Source organism: Coenobita brevimanus, chromosome 94 (genome assembly GCF_032717465.1).
Source record: "Coenobita brevimanus isolate Jiangsu-jjx chromosome 94, ASM3271746v2, whole genome shotgun sequence".
Lineage (NCBI taxonomy): Eukaryota > Metazoa > Arthropoda > Malacostraca > Decapoda > Coenobitidae > Coenobita > Coenobita brevimanus.
The window spans coordinates 19,569,725-19,585,263 of record NC_137047.1 but is presented as its reverse complement, the minus strand read 5'-3'; the positions used below and the strand labels follow the sequence as shown (position 1 = coordinate 19,585,263).

Here is a 15,539-nt window from a genome sequence, read left to right as displayed (position 1 = left end):
CACACACACACACACTCCTCCATATCCCTCAGAACGCTGCATGTCTCTGGGTGAGCAGCATCATGAAAGGGGCCATAAACAGAGCATTTATTGAGAAAAAGCACCATTTAGATCCAGCTGTATGTTATTGTGTACAATTGTACAGCCAAACGACGTTCAATATTTAATGATCTTTGGTTAAACCCACGACGTCTGGGAAATTACCTAAAAGCATGGTGTTCGGCTTTAATGTCAAAGGTCTGGTACCAATTAGTTAGTTACATAGAGGGTGTACTGTACTGTCAATTTTTTATGCAATTTGCTTGACAAAAAGTCAACTGCATGATCAATTTTTGTCTAGATTCCACTCTATTGGGATTTGCAAACTGAGGAATCTGCTGCGCATAGGAGAGTGACCTGTGTCATTCTGGAGCAATTTGCATGGAAATTTGATGGTGTTAATGAAGCCCTTTTCTGTCTGATCCAATGTTATAAAAAGTACATGCAGTATAATGACCAGTGGTTGCTACTTGTTGTGTCTGGGGATGTGAAAATCCGTCAGTCATACTACCATAAAGGATTCCAAAGCTGACAAAGGAGCATAGATCCTAGAGAGGTAGGTTAATGAGTCTAAGGAAAGGGCTGAACCATGAAAGTTCTCAATATGTGAAACTGGAGTTTCTGTCATAGGTATACAGGTATTACCAAGCAATCAACTATGAAGCTAGTGATGTACGGTGTATGGTTTATACTGTTACAATTTCTGGGAGGGGGAATCAACCAAGAAAAAAAAAAAATCCATCATGGCTCCAGGAAGGTTGGGAAGACAGACTACCCTGGAAATGAAATACTGTACATAATTTCTCTTTTATTCAGGGATATATTAAATAATTTTACTATGCTTAAGAGAATGCATACTGAAAGGCTTATCAAAATTAACAATTTGACTGAAACTATGGAATTTCCTATTTTAACCCACAGATCGCGAGCCACAACGTAGGCTGGGAAGCGTCGTATTGCGAGCCAGAGCTCAGGCTGTGCTAACCTTCCAGTGGCCGTGCATCACCGCTAACTACTCCACCCCTTCGCAAACTTATGCATGGTGCTATGCAAAGAAGGAGAGAGGATATTTTTTTTCATTGGGTGATGTCCTGGATATTTATTTTCAAGTTTATAATAACTATTTTTTTTTTTTAATATATTTTTTCACTACACCCCTATGCAAACTTACACATGGCATTACACAAAGGAGAGAGAGAGAGAGAGAGAGAGAGAGAAAATTTTTTTTTTCCAGATGATGCCCTGGATGTTTATCTTCAACTTTATAATAAACAAAAACTAAGATTTTTTTTTTTTCATTTTTTGCACACCACGGAGTGGGATAAAAAAAGAGGTAACTGCGCAATTCACGGGTTAATTATTCTTCAGTTCACCAAAGTCATCACAAAAGACCTAAGGCTGAGCATGTGACAGGTAAAACTTTGTCTACAGGGCTTTTCTCGTATCTCTGCTGAGGCCAAGGTGTATTTTTCATTTTGTTTTTGTTAATGTAACAGTGGTGGGTGGTTCTTTGAGTGATCCATTCAAAGTTAGGTCAGGCATGATTCAAGGAAGAGGTCTTTTGCCTTTGCTGTTTGTTTTGGTTATGGATTATGTTATGAGAAAGGTTGTAAGGAAAACAGGTGCAGGAATTAACTGGAAAGAAAATAAAAAGCTGATGGATTTAGACTATGATGATGATATTGTACTGATTTGTGGAAGTATTTACGAGATGCAGAGGGTGCTTGATTGTCTGGTGGAGGAAGGAGAAAAAGTGGGATTGGTAATAAATTGTGGAAAGACTGAAATTATTAACATGAATGCGGAGAACCAAATTGATTGTGTAACTGGAAATAAGACTGACGAAGAGAGTGTATGTGAGTGAGGTGGAGGGGGGAAGAGGGAGGGGGAGGCCGAGGATGACATGGAGGGATGGGGTGGAGAGGTATATGAGAGAGGGGGGTGTGAGTTGGGAGCAGGGCAGTGAAATGGCGGGGGACAGGGCGACTTGGAGGCGATTTGTTTGTGGCCACCCCAAACGGGATTGAGGCGTCTGGCAATAGATAGATAGATAGAACTGGAAATAATGTGGTGAAGAATGACTGAGGAGAGGATTAGACAGGCTTGGTGAGCTGTTGGAATGTTGAAATCAGTTTGGAATAATAATATGCTTTTGGTACATACTAAAGTGAAAATTTACAAGTCCATGGTTAGACCAATTTTAATTTATGGCCATGAGTCATGGTACAGTACAATTGCAACAGATCAGAAATTATTAGGATTTGAGAATAAAATACCGAGAAGGATTCTTGGGTTAAAGTGGCAAGACAGAATTACAAATGAAAGAATAAGGGATATTATGAGAGAGGAACCAGTTAATGAATATGTGAGACTGTCTCACTGGAACTGGCTGGGGCAAATATACAGAAAAGAAGGAAGTTTAATACAGGATGTGCCAGAGTGGACTGCTAGAGGAAGAGGAGGTAGAGGTAGGCCGAGGGAAACCTGGTTGAGGACAATGAAAAGAGAGGCAGGAGAGGAGTGTTGGTGGGACCTGAAGGAGATTGCAAGAGACAAGTATTGGTGGAGAGAGTTCATCGAGCCCCTATGTATGCCGTGGGGTGCCACAGGAAATGATTGATTGATTGACTGATAATGTAACAGTATTATAGTTAGCTCTGGAGCCTCCCTAAGTACTGACGAAGTTGATGAAGGCTACATCTAACCTCACTAGTTAAAAAATAATAATAATAACAATAAACTGTAAAAGATAGCAATAAAGATAAAAAATGTCATTTTACTGAAGGAGCACAACATCAGTAATTACTGGTGTACAGTAGCCATTTTCATATGTCACATACATGTACCTGGGCTCTTGTTTGGCACGCCACAGCTCGCAAATGCGAGTATTTTTTCCCCTTGGCAAACAAATATTACATGCAAGTCACCTTTTGGCGAGGAGGAAATACATCCACTTCAAAACCCAGTAAACTATAAAACAGGTAAATTTCACTGAAATGAACAAAAAAGCATGTTGTGATTGATTACTAAGTCTTTCCTTGTCGCCACTGTGAATGTTTAAAACCTCATTATATGATTCTAATCATCACAACGCGTAAATAAATAAATATATTTATTGCTCGTACAATATTTCGGCTCGTGGTCAGTTTGGCTACTAAAAATTTATTTGGCTCGTAAATCCGAAACCTTAGGAGCCAAATGGCTCGCAACCATCGACAGTTTGCAAGAGCCCTGTGTATTACTAGCTTTGCACCTGTTTCCTTTCTATTTAAAAAATAATAAATAAACAAAAACTAAATAAAAGCAAAAATATCTTTGGTTATTATATTTCCATATACTAAGCTCAAAACCCTGCTTGGTAATATTCAAACTTAATTTTGTACAATATCCAGAAAAAAAAAAAAAAATGTGCTGTTCTAAAGACAGTTTCATAAGTCTGACATGACCAATAGCTATAATATATAGGTATCTAGCACTGGATGGAAAGCAGGGGCATGGAGGAAGTTGAGTGACAGAAGAGTTATATGTAGAGAAGAAGAGAAAAGTGAAAAGGTTATGAAGAAAGAGTAAGAACAGAGTCAATGAGGAATTAGAGGCTTCACCAAACCCTGTTTCAGAGCTCTGCAACCAGGTGGTCTAGCGTCGCCAAGCCTCGATTAATTGTTTTTGCGGGGTCTTAAAGACCTATGGAATTGTACCTAATACTGAGGTCATATTAATATTGCTATTTGTAGGAATCTTTTTCTCCTATTCAATCAAGTGCATATATATATTTGTAAAGAAAGAATGACCAGGCTTTCAGAGAATCTTTGCTTGGGGACTAAAATAGTGTGCTGTCTATTTACATAGTATCTGAATAAATCTGTGCATTTAGTAAAAGGAGATTACCTTCAGGATTTCAGATGTGTGTATTTTAGCATGGTTTAAAGAAGTAAGCTGTTCCACTGAAAGTAATTTACTTAACGGGCCGACGGCGGTGGCGGTGGACTCATCACCCTGGTACACAAATCCATCAACTTTGCAGATACCAGTGCACACACAAAGTCACTTCTCCCCCCACATGACACCACAACAGAAATACAATCAATTAAAATACGAACTGGTAACAAATCACATAACAATCGCTAACAAATATATTCCCCCCCAATCGTCCCCCACAGTACCACACAATTACTCTCCACAGATACACCACATCACTAACATACCCAGCATCATCCTGGGTGGTAATTTCAACACCAAGTCGTCGGCCTGGCATGTCAACAACCCTGACACAGACAGAGGGCTGGTACTACAATCCCAGACAGATCATCTTTTCATACTAAACAGTCTAGACCAACATATCCATATCCCACACCAAGCCCTCATCCTCCCATCATCTCCAGACATCACCTTCTGCTCCCCAAACCTCGCTCCCACTCCATCATGGAGAGTGGTCAGAACCTTAGGTTCTGATCACCTCCCAATCATCATCACTACCAAAACCAGAATCACCCCCAGCTGGCCACAAACACACATACACTAATAATAAGAAAGCCAACTGGGAGGCCTTTGTAACTGAAACAGAACAACATTTCAAAACACTAAACAGTACACCCATCACAAACATCAACACCGCTGTGCACACCTTCAATACAATCATACAAAACGCAGACAAAAGACACATCCCTAGAGGCAACAGAAAGAGAGACAACCCCAACTTCACACCAGAAATTCAAGGCCTCATCAGACAACGGGACACACTGCGACACTCCCCAACACCCCATACACAAGACACCATACAACAAATACAAGAACTCAACACTCAATTAACAGTATAAAATCAGAACAGCAAACACTAAACTGGAAAAATTACCTCCAAACACTTGACCACAAAACAAACATCAGCAAACTCTACAAAACACTAAACAGCATCACACTTTCCAACAGCAACACCACACAATCACACGCTGCCATCACAACAACAGACACCATACCCTCAAACAAACAACAAGCAAACACTCTCATCAGTCACTTTTCACAAGTCACCCATGTAACCCCCCATCCAGAAGACCGACTTATCATCCGACGTAAGAGACAGTTCCCCACAGACCCAGACTACGCACCTTTCACTTACAACCAGACGAAGTACATCATTAACAACTTCAAGCACTCATCTACCTGTGGACCAGACAACATAAGCAACATTCACCTTAAACACCTAGGACCACAAGGCATACAAGCACTCACCAACATATTAAATTACAGCTACTCACACAACATAATACCCAACATCTGGAAGCATGACAATATCATCACTATCCCTAAACCCAACAAAGACCCCACGTTACCCTCCTCACATCGCCCCATCACACTCCTCTGCACCCTCTCTAAAGTCACTGAACGACTGATACTATAGCTAGTCACACCTCACATTCCCCTAGCCCAGTCACATTATGGCTTTAGGCCACTACACTCCACAAACACCCTTCTTACAGAATTTACACAGAGAGTTTTCGATGGCATAAATTCAGCTAGGCCACCACACAGAACACTCCTAATCACACTAGACATTAGCAAAGCTTTTCATGCCATCCCCCGTCACAACCTCACAAACAAAATACTCAACACAAACATGCATAATAACACAAAAAGATGGCTGGCAAACTACTTAGCAGGCAGATGTGCACATGTAACATTTGCCAGTCAGTCTTCTAACCTCAGAAACTTCACAAACGGCGTCCCCCAAGGATCTGTTCTGTCCCCTACACTCTTTAATCTATACATGCACGACGTACCCACACCCCACACACCACAGATACACACAGTTTCCTATGCAGATGATATAACACTCACATGTACACACCAAAACACAAACACAGCTGCACACATCATTCAACCTTACCTCAGCACACTACACGAATGGCTCACCGCAAACAGGCTCAAAATAGCCCAGCCCAGCCAAATCTACAGTGACTCTTCTCACAAACTGGACAGCAGAACACAGTCACATCCCACACCTCACCATAAACAACACTCCCCTACCCCCCCCCCAAATCCTTGGTGTAACATACATCAATGTCATTTAAACAACACATCACAAACATTAAAAATAAAATAACACCAAGACTCAATGCTTTGAGGTCACTTGCCCATACAACATTCGGACACAACAAAGAAACCACCACCACAGTATACAAACAATACATACGTTCAGTGATGAATTATGCAAGCCCTGGCTGGGCTTCTAACCTGACCAAAACACACTACAACACTCTACATACCATACAGAACAAGGCCCTAAAAATAATCACAGGCTGCACAGCTACTACACCCACAGACCACCTACATCAAGAAACCAAAGTCCTCAAAGTCAAGGATCACCTAGACATGAGAGGCACCCAGTTTCTTGCTGCAGCCTCCACAAACCCACAACATCCACTACAGTACATGGCAGCACATCCACCCACACCAAGGAACATCAAAACAACACCCAGCACACGATACCAAACACAAATAGTCATCTCTCCCACCTCAGACCAGCTTCCAGAAGCATATCCACACTCAGATCACTCTCCGCTCCATTCAGTCACTGAAAGACAACACACAGCTGCATGCACGGCCTCCTGACATCCACCCTTCTGCATCCTATCTTCCTCGTGAGGACAGGGTCCACCTGGCCAGGCTGAGATGTGGGCACCATCCAGCCCTCTTAAGCTACCAGAAGAGGCTGGATGACTCCGTCGCTGATGCCTGTCCAGGATGCAACACAACACTCCATACTATTAAGCATATTATGGACGACTGCACTGCACACAATCACCTATGCCAACAACACAACATACACTCTTTGAGAGCTCTGTGGGAAAGCCCGGTCTCGGCCATGGCCTTCCTAAGGGACTCGGGGCTGTTCGGCCAGACTGCCTAGGGAACAACAACAACAACAACAACAATGATTGCTTAGTTGGTGAATCAGCCATATTAATCCAAACAAACGGCAGTGTGGTACGACGTTATAACCATAGCAGGGTACAAGGGGTTGAAGTGTAAACTTACTAAACTGTGCGATGGAGCCAGGGAAATATTTAAAAGAATTCTTTATATTCGACTTAGGCTACTAAGATGATCAAGACGTCCAACAGGTCCATATTGTTATGAAAAGTCATACATCAGGCAGGGCGGCATATCGAAAGGTACTGCCAAATCTGCGGCTACATATCTATTTTCTTTTGTGGATACTAACGAAGGACAAATATTTTAATCACTGTTATCTTGCTTTATGGATGGTTCTAGTAAAATTGCCTAGGTTTTGTCTCTATGTTATGCTTACAAAGATGAGTAAACTGATGAAAGCTGAGTTTACAAAATGACACTAACAATACATTATATAGAACCAAACGGGTCCCATATTCGAATTTCTTTGTAGCATATCATGCCATCTGAGTAATTTGATGAGTGAAATATGTTTTGGGGTGTTTTACTTTGTGTCAAAATTAAAAAGAAATTAAGCACTGGCTACTTTGTCAATGCCTATCCCGCATCAGAGCTGGGAGACGGAAGCGAACCTAGTGGCAAGTTTCTGAAACAGGATCTGGTGAAGTGTCTAATTGGGAAGGAATTTGAGTATAAAGTGGAGGGAATGTAAAAAAATGTTTTGGAACGGGGCAAAGAGAATAAGACAAGGTGATAAGAAGTTAGTTGGGGAGCAAACGATGAAAATGGCAGATTGCTAGTGAAGATGGGAGAAAAAGTGAGCAGATGGAGAGAACACTTTCAGGAACTGTTAAACATATAAAATGAAGTAACACAAGGATAAGTGACTGGGGAATGGCCGGGAGAAGGAGGGAGGTAAGAAAGGAGGAAGAAATCATTAGAATGGAAGTAATGGAAGCAATGAAGAAAGCCAAATGGGAAAAGCCCCAGGAACTGATGGAGTCGTGTGGTGAAATGCTGAAGCACGGGGGAAGGACAGTAGTAGAATGGATATGGAAGATGTGCAGATTGGGAGGAAGGCAGAGTCCCAGAGGATTGGAAGTCAGGTATACTTATTCCCTTGTACAAAGGAGAGGGAGAAAAGAAGTGTGTTGTAATCATAGGGGCATCTGTCTTCATAGTGTAATGGGAAAAGTGTCTGCTAGGATACTTATTGACAGAATTAGGGAAATAACTGAGGAATTAGTGGGTGAAGAACAGGGAGGTTTTGGGAAGGGAAGAGGTTGTGTGGATCAGATATTTATTCTTGGGTCTTTAGTGGAAAAGTTTCTAGAGAGGGCAAAGACACTGTATGTTACCTTCATGGATTTGGGGAAAGCATATGACAGGGTGGATAACCAAGGAATGTGGAAAATATTATGAATATGTGGAGTAAATGTAAGTTGTTGAATGCCGTGAATAGTACGTATGAGGGGACTAACGGTGCAGTACGTGTGGAAAGTGAATTGAGTGAATTTTTCAATTTGAATGTTGGATTGGAACAGGGATGTGTCAGGTATCCATGGTTGTGCAATCTGTATATGGATGGGGTTATAAAACAGATACAAGGTAGGGCAGTGGATGTTGGAGAGACTTTAATAAGAGAAAGCAACATTTGGAAACTCTCTGTACTGTTGTTTACAAATGATATTGCTAAGTTAAGACAAAGGGGAACTGCATGGCCCGGTGAATGTGTCTGAAAGCGTGTGTAAGAAACGGAATCTAAAGGTGAATGTAGGAAAGAAAAGTTATGGTCTTTGTGAGAAATGAAGTCACTGGATGGAGCTTCATGGATCTGGGGAAAGCATATGACAGGGTGGATAACCAAGGAATGTGGAAAATATTACGAATATGTGGAGTAAATGTAAGTCGTTGAATGCCATGAATAGTATGTATGAGGGGACTAACGCTGCAGTGCGTGTGGAAAGTGAATTGAATGAATTTTTCAATTTGAATGTTGGATTGGAACAGGGATGTGTCAGGTATCCATGGTTGTGCAATCTGTATATGGAAGGGGTTATAAAACAGATACAAGGTAGGGCAGTGGATGCTGGAGAGGCTTTAATAAGAGAAAGCAACATTTGGAAACTCTCTGTACTGTTGTTTACAGATGATATTGTTAAGTGAAGACAAAGGGGAACTGGATGGCCCGGTGAATGTGTCTGAAAGTGTGTGTAAGAAACGGAATCTAAAGGTGAATGTAGGAAAGAGTAAAGTTATGGTCTTTGTGAGAAATGAAGTCACTGGATGTACAGTGATGCTGGATGATGAAGAAATGGAAAATGTAAGTACATTACATTGAAGTACTTGGGTAGTGTGATGAATAAGGATGGAAGTTTGGAGGGTGAAGTACTTGAAAAGGTACAGCTAGGGAAAAATGGTCGCTGGTTCCTTGAACGCAGTGATATGAAACAGGGAAGTGAGCATGGAAGTAAAAATGTCGCTGCATGATGGTACTGTGATACACTACCAACTCTAACATATGTAAGTGAAACTTGGACCTTGTTGGAAGGACACAAGTCAAGAGTAAGGGCAGTGGAAATGAGTTATCTGAGAGGAGCATGTGGAGTTACACAGAGAGACAGACCAACAAATGAGGAGGTGAAAAAGCGTCATAGTGTGGATGTGGATGTTAGAAATAGTTTGGAGAAATACACTGAGGTGGTTTGGCCATGTGAAGAGGATGGAGAGCAAGAGAGTAATGAGAAGAGCGTATGTGAGTGAGATGGAGGAGGGAAGTGGGAGGAGGAGGCCAAGGATAAGATAGAGGGATGGGGTATATGAGAGAGGGGGGGGATGTGAGCTGGGAGCAGGGCAGTGAAATGGCGGTGGACCAGGCGACACGGAGGCGAGTTGTTTCTGGCCACCCCTTATGGATTAAGGTATCTGGCAATAGACAGACACACAGACAGATCTAGCACTGTCTTGCTTAGGAAGTTCTGGCATGTATGACCTGGGGAGGGAGTACCAGCAGTCTACATTAAAGATTAAGATAGAACTGGGTGTGATAGATAAGGCTTCATTACATACATTCACACATTCCTCCACCAAGACACAAAACAAACATCACAATCACTTTCCCAGAATGACACCAAGAAATCACCATTATTAGCATAACTTTCCCTCGGACACCTCCCCTGCTGCAACAAAGCAATATTGTACAACCTTCAGCTCCTCGCCATTACACAAACTCCTAACCCTATTATTGCTGAGGACTACAAAACTAAAAACAATGTCTGGTACTAACACAATCAAAACAACCACCTAGGCCTCACCACTGAATCACAACTCAACATGTACACCTTCAAACACATGAACCTGTAGCACTCCAAGTGGCTGGTTGACAATACCTGGTAACCTGTTCAGTAAAGTGAAGAATTCTATGAATGAACTTGATCAATTGTAATGGTGATCTTGACTGGCTGCTGTATTTTATGGTTCGGTTATTGTGGCAAAAGGGAATAATCGTCAATAAGTATGTATGCACATTTATGTTAAATATTTAAGTATATGTATTAGTGTTCCTCACAAGCTTGTTTTCTTAAGGATGTGACAAAATTTTATTAGAAAGAAAACAAAAGATGTGGCAGAATCTTACTCCCAGGGTTCCCACATGATACCGTAAGGCCAGCATGAACATGATATTTGGCAAGTGGAATTTGAGAGATCTTACTGAAAATATCCCTCACAATATGTATATTAATAGATTCTTCATGTTAAAGCAACAGCTGCCATAATATAATGAAGGTAACTAACTGAAATTAAAGTGACAACAGTTTACCATCCTGCTTTGCAACCTTCACCCACAGCAGATCAGTGGCCAATTGAGTCAGGGTGACCAACTGTTCCATCCCATATCACTTAGACATGCAAACTGTACACTTCTATGTTAAAACTAAATTTATTAATCAGCGACCTCATTATGTCCCCCACAATACGGGGAATGTTACAGTGATGTGTAACACTTGTAGATCAAATCCTGCTTCAGCCTTCTATAAAAGTGATACATTCATTCATTCATTCATCATCCAATCCTACACTGCCCCATGAGGAGTGTAGGAGCCTGGGGCTAGGCAAGTTGGTCTTGACATTTTAAATGAGAGTGACCAGCCTCACTCACCCCTGAGGACCTGGAGCGGTGGCGTCTTCGTCGTGGGTCTACCCCCCAGAGGCTGTCGAAGAGAAAAGGAGGACAACATGGGGGCCAATCCACCGCAAACCCCCCGGCCCCTCACGGGGCTTGAGTACCTGGGAGTGGCTTCGGTCGCCCGGGCAAGTACCACATCTCCCAACACAACACACACAACAACACCATTTTCCCTACACCGAGAAATGACTCTCCAGCTGTCATTTCTCGACGACTTCTTCCAGCCGGGGACATTGAGAGTAATCCAGGACCCACCAACAAATACATATGTCCAACATGCTCAAAACCTATCACATCGAGCCGACAGACAAAGGGTTCAGTTCAGCGCAATTCCTTCAAGAACTGGACCCATTACACGTGCATAACAGGAAATACATATGTCCAACATGCTCAAAACCTATCACATCGAGCCGACAGACAAAGGGTTCAGTTCAGCGCAATTCCTTCAAGAACTGGACCCATTACACGTGCATAACATTTGCATCCAGGAAACATTACACAAACACCTGGACCTGCTCCTTATGTTCCTTCCCCACACCCATTAACCCCCTTTCCAGTCCTACTCCTACTTCCTTCAGACCTCCACAGCCAAACCCACCGACCCTTCCCACACCATCCAGTCCCTCAACTCCTCCCATTCCAACCCATCCTAATCCACCTCAACCCTTACCTCCATCACAACCTCCTCCTACCCCTTCCCCTCCACACACACCACCTCCTCCCTGTGCTGCAGCAGCCAAAACACATCGCACACACAACATAAACATCCTTCAGTTAAACATAGATGGCATAAACACCAAAAAACATGAACTCACACAATTTATCAAACAACAGAACATACACATTGCCATCTTACAAGAAACAAAACTACACAGAGCACAGAAAACACTGACATTTCACAACTTCACCACCATTCGACAAGACCGGGCCGACGGCAGTGGCCTCATCACCCTGGTACACAAATCCATCAACTTTGTAGATACCAGTGCACAAACAAAGTCACTTCTCTCCCCACATGACACCACAACAGAAATAGTCAATTAAAATACGCACTGGCAACAAATCACATATAACAATCACTAACACATACATTCCCCCCCAATAGTCCCCCACAGTACCACACAATTACTCTCCACAGATACACCACATCACTAACATATCCAACACCATCCTGGGTGGTGATTTCAACGCTAAGTCGTCGGCCTGGCATGTCAACAACCCTGACACAGACAGAGGGCTGGTACTACAATCCCAGACAGATCACCTTTTCATATTAAACAGTCTAGACCAACATACCCATATCCCACACCAAGCCCTCATCCTCCCATCATCTCCAGACATCACCTTCTGCTCCCCAAACCTCGCCCCCACTACATCAAGGAGAGTGGTCAAAACCCTAGGTTCTGATCACCTCCCAATCATCATCACTACCAAAACCAGAATCACCCCAGCTGGCCACAAACACACATAAACTAATAATAAGAGAGCCAACTGGGAGGCCTTTGTAAATGAAACAGAACATCTAGATACACTAAAAAGTAAACCCATCACAAACATCAACACTGCTGTGCACACTTTCAATACAATTATACAAAATGCAGACAAAAGACACATCCCTAGAGGCAACAGAAAGAGACACAACCCCAACTTCACACCAGAAATTCAAGGCCTCATCAGACAACGGGACACACTGCGACACTCCCCAACACCCCATACAAAAGACACCATACAACAAATACAAGAACTCAACACTCAAAGAAAACAATATCAGAACAGCAAACACTAAACTGGAAAAATTACTTCCAAACACTTGACCACAAAACAAACATCAGCAAACTCTACAAAACACTAAACAGCATCACACTTTCCAACAGCATCACCACACAATTGCATGCTGCCATCACAACAAGACACCATACCCTCAAACAAACAACAAGCAAACACTCTCATCAATCATTTTTCACAAGTCAGCCATCTAAACCCCCATCACAATGACCGACGTATCATCCGACGTAAGAGACAGTTCCCCACAGACCCAGACTACGCACCTTTCACTTACACCCAGACGAAGCACATCACTCACAACCTCAAGCACTCATCTGCCTGTGGACCAGACAACATAAGCAACATTCACCTTAAACACCTAGGACGACAAGGCATACAAGCACTCACAAACATATAAAAAACTACAGCTACTCACACAACATAATACCCAACATCTGGAAGCATGACAATATCATCACTATCCCTAAACCCAACAAAGAACCCACGTTACCTTCCTCACATCGCCCCATCACACTCCACTGCACCCCCTCTAAAGTCACTGAACGACTGGTACTACAACTAGTCACACCTCACATTCCCGTAGACCAGTCACATTATGGCTTTAGGCCACTACACTCCACAAACACCCTTCTTACAGAATTTACACAGAGAGTTTTCGATGGCATAAATTCAGCTAGGCCACCACACAAAACAATCCTAATCACACTAGACATTAGCAAAGCTGTTGATGCCATCCCCCGCCACAACCTCACAAACAAAATACTCAACACAAACATGCATAATAACACAAAAAGATGGCTGGCAAACTACTTAGCAGGCAGATGTGCACAGGTAACATTTGCCGGTCAGTCTTCCGACATCAGAAACTTCACAAACGGCATCTCCCAAGGATCTGTTTTGTCCACTACACTCTTTAACCTAAACATGCACGACGTACCCACACCCCACACACCACAGATACACATAGCTTCCTATGCAGATGATATAACACTCACATGTACACACCAAACTGCAAACACAGCTGCACACATCATTCAACCTTACCTCAACACACTACACGAATGGTTCACCGCAAACAGGCTCAAAATAGCTCCAGCCAAATCTACAGTGACTCTTCTCACAAACTGGACAGCAGAACACAGTCACATCCCACACCTCACCATAAACTACACTCCCCTACCACACACACACACATCCAAAATCCTTGGTGTAACATACAATACATCAATGTAATTTAAACAACACATCACAAACATTAAAAATAAAATAACACCAAGACTCAATGCTTTGAGGTCACTTGCCCACAAAACATATGGACACAACAAAGAAACCACCACCACAGTATACAAACAATACATACGTTCAGTGATGAATTATGCAAGCCCTGGCTGGGCATCTAACCTCACCAAAACACACTACAACACTCTACAGACCATACAGAACAAGGCCCTAAAAATAATCACAGGCTGCACAGCTACTACACCCATAGACCACCTACATCAAGAAACCAAAGTCCTGTAAGTCAAAGATCATCTAGACATGAGAGGCACCCAGTTTCTTGCTGCAGCCTCCACAAACCCACAACATCCACTACAGTACATGGCAGCACATCCACCCACACCAAGGAACATCAAAACAACACCCAGCACACGATACCATACACAAATACTGTCATCTCTCCCCCCTCGCCCACCTCAGACCAGCTTCCAGAAGCATATCCACACTCAGATCACTCACCGCTCCATTCAGACACTTAAAGACAACACACAGCTGCATGTACGGCCTCCTGACATCCACCTTTCTGAATCCTATCTTCCTCGTGAGGACAGGGTCCACCTGGCCAGGCTGAGATGTGGGCACCATCCAGCCCTCTTAAGCTACCAGAAGAGGCTGGATGGCTCCGTCGCTGATGCCTGTCCAGGATGCAACATAGCACCCCATACTATTAAGCACATTATAGAAGACTGCTTTGCACACAATCACCTATGCCAACAACACAATATACACTCTTTGAGAGCTCTGTGGGAAAGTCCGGCCATGGCCTTCCTAAGGGACTTGGGGCTGCTCGGCCAGACTGCCTAGGGAACAACTACTACTATTTCTACTACTCACCCCTGAGTGGCATTTTGTGAGGAATAAACCCCAACCATCCCTTGGATGTAAACCTTCACCGACTCAATCTGATTGGAGCTCCATAATTACCCACTCAACAACCAGGTGCCAAAATTTGGCTATATGGTTACCACCCAGCGTAGTAAATGGTTTCCTATTGTATAGGAAACCATTTGGCTTGTCACTCTGTGTAGAGTCACCCACTGGTAAAAGGAAGAGGAAAGAATGATGGAAAGAAAGACAGAAGGGTATGGACGGAAAGAAGGATGGAGAAGAGGAAAGGGCAAACACCCGAGAGCCACACTACATCGAGTGAGTGGATCTCCATTCAATATTACAATTACAGCCTGCATGATATGCAACAGGGAGTATTTGGTGGAAAGTAGTATCAATGATTCTCCAAACGATAAAAGATAAATACCATGTCATAACTTTTACTAACATGTGTCAGATGAAAATGTAAAGACAAAACTAAAGTGATTGTTTCATCAACCCACAATCCTTCACT

General features: G+C 42.7%; 1 protein-coding gene across 2 annotated transcripts in view; it reads right to left on the bottom strand.

The window, feature by feature from the left end:
• Slik (Sterile20-like kinase) overlaps positions 1-15,539 on the bottom strand; it is a 452,675-nt gene that overhangs the window by 188,246 nt on the left and 248,890 nt on the right. The gene's annotated exons all lie outside the window — the stretch shown is intronic.